This window comes from Prunus avium, unplaced genomic scaffold (genome assembly GCF_965620075.1).
Source record: "Prunus avium unplaced genomic scaffold, drPruAviu1.hap1.1 HAP1_SCAFFOLD_39, whole genome shotgun sequence".
NCBI lineage: Eukaryota > Viridiplantae > Streptophyta > Magnoliopsida > Rosales > Rosaceae > Prunus > Prunus avium.
Genome location: NW_028276897.1, coordinates 57,501 through 60,000, shown reverse-complemented (window position 1 = coordinate 60,000; position 2,500 = coordinate 57,501).

The window sequence follows — 2,500 nt, the reverse complement described above, 5'->3', positions numbered from 1 at the left end:
GTTTGCAACGAAACATTTGTTTTTAATTTTGTTGGTTTGAAATTGTTTTGAAAAGGTTCTTTAAATCTAGTGGGTTTGCAACTCATAAGAGCGTCACTTTCAACGTCCCCGGCATTGGATTGAGTTTCTAAAAACAACCGTGCACACCGAGGTTAAACTTTACCGGCTCCACTCCGACTCGCCGCTCGCCCACTAGTCCGAAGGCAACAAAACATTTGTTTTTCATTTTGATGAAAATTTCTGTTTTTAAATCTTGTTGGTTTGAAATTGTTTTGAAAAGGTTCTTTAAATCTTGCGGGTTTGCAACTCATAAGAGCGTCACTTTCAACGTCCCCGGCATTGGATTGAGTTTCTAAAAACAACCGTGCACACCGAGGTTAAACTTTACCGGCTCCACTCCGACTCGCCGCTCGCCCACAAATCCGAAGGCAACAAAACATTTGTTTTTAATTTTGATGAAATTTTTTGAAAACATTGGCTTGGCAAGCCCCAATCCGCGACTATCCACCCACCGCCACCCCACACGGGTGGTTGTTGTTGCGAAATGAGGTTGTGGTCGACATGCCCGTGCATTTGAGAAGGAGTTCCTAGCACTCCATGCTCTCCCATGCCAAAAAAAAGCCTAGACAACCCCATTTCGCAACTTTCCACGCCTTTTTTTTCCTCCCTCACCCATGGCGGCGGCATGGTGGCGGCGGCCGGATTCCGGCCACCACCGCCATGGGTGGCAGCCCCCCGACCCCGACACCAAACCCATAATACCGAGGCAACATATCGAGGCAACATGACATGGGTGTGGCGTGGGGGAAGGGGGCTGCAGCTAGGAAGGCATGGGCTGCCATGCATATGCAGGCAACACACACCCCCCTATATAGCATTTTATGCATTTAGCCCTTTGACAGGAAGAGACATCACCTATGCGCGAGGAGTCATAATGGGCTCTAAATAATTCAATACAAGGTATTTGGACGTGAGTTTTTGCAGGGATACTAAGAAACATGCAATCTATGATGGGAAAAAGTTTCATAAATTTTTGAAGTCGGGAAGTATTTTTTATTATTTTTAGAAGTCGTAAAATTGAAAAAATCATTAAAACAAATCCGGGAGGAATTTTTTAGTTTTGTAAGTTGGAGAAGGTCCTAAAAATCATAGACTACTTATGGGGAGCTTATTGTGCGAGGAAATTTCAATAAAAACGGGGTTTGACAAGATTTGAAAAATTCTGTCGACATTTGAAAAAACCTGGAACCATGCTGCCGGCATGCTGCGCACATGCTGCGCGCAGGCTGCGCGCATGCTGCGCGCAGCCTGCGCGCATGCCATGGCAGGACAAGTTTCGCTAGCCTCACTGTCGACAGATGCGCAAGCTGCGCGCACGCTGCGCACAGGCTGCGCGCATGCTGCGCACAGACTGCGCGCACGCTGCGCGCATGCCATGGCAGGACAAGTTTCGCTAGCCTCACTGTCGACAGATGCGCAAGCTGCACGCAAGCTCCGCGCACGCTGCGCACAGCCTGCGCGCATGTTGTGCGCATGCTGCGCGCAGGCTGCGCGCAGGCGCCGCGCATGCCATGGCAGGACAAGTTTCGCTAGCCTCACTGTCGACAGATGCGCAAGCTGCGCGCACAGGCTGCGCGCACGCCATGGCAGGACAACTTTCGCTAGCCTCACTGTCGACAGAATCAGCACGCTGCAAGCAAGCTGCGCGCGCGCATGGCAGGACAAGTTTCGAAAAATTCTGTCGACAGGCTGCCGGCATGGTGCGCGCACGCTGCCGGCATGCTGTGCGCACGCTGCCGACATGCTGTGCGCACGCTGCGCACAGGCTGCCGGCATGCTGCGCGCAACCCATGGCAGGACAAGGTCCGAAAAAATCTGTCGACATTTTTACGCCGTGGTAGGCTTCCGCTTCGCGTCACTTTGTCGACATTCAAGCCTACCATTTGTATTGAATTTTTCAAACCTTGTCAAACCCCATTATTCAAATGTCGAAAAATTTTGTCGACATTTTTACGCCATGATAGGCTTCCGCTTCGCGTCACTTTGTCGGAATGCATCGCATGGCGAGGTAAGGCCACGGCATGCCAAGGCGAAGGCAACGCATGGCTTGAATGGCTTGGTCAAGGCCACATCATGGGCACGGCATGCCAAGGCAAGGCGAGGCAAGCCATCCTTAGCCTCGCCTACACTCACTTTCTCGGAATGCATTGGATGATGAGCAATTCCAAGGTAAGGCAACGCATGGCTTGAATGGCTTGGTGTAGGCCACAACTTGGGCATGGCATGCCAATGCAAGGCAAGGCAAGGCAAGCCATCCTTAGCCTCGCCTACACTCACTTTCTCGGAATGCATTGGATGATGAGCAATTCCAAGGTAAGGCAACGCATGGCTTGAATGGCTTGGTGTAGGCCACAACTTGGGCATGGCATGCCAATGCAAGGCAAGGCAAGGCAAGCCATCCTTAGCCTCGCCTACACTCACTTTCTCGGAATGCATTGGA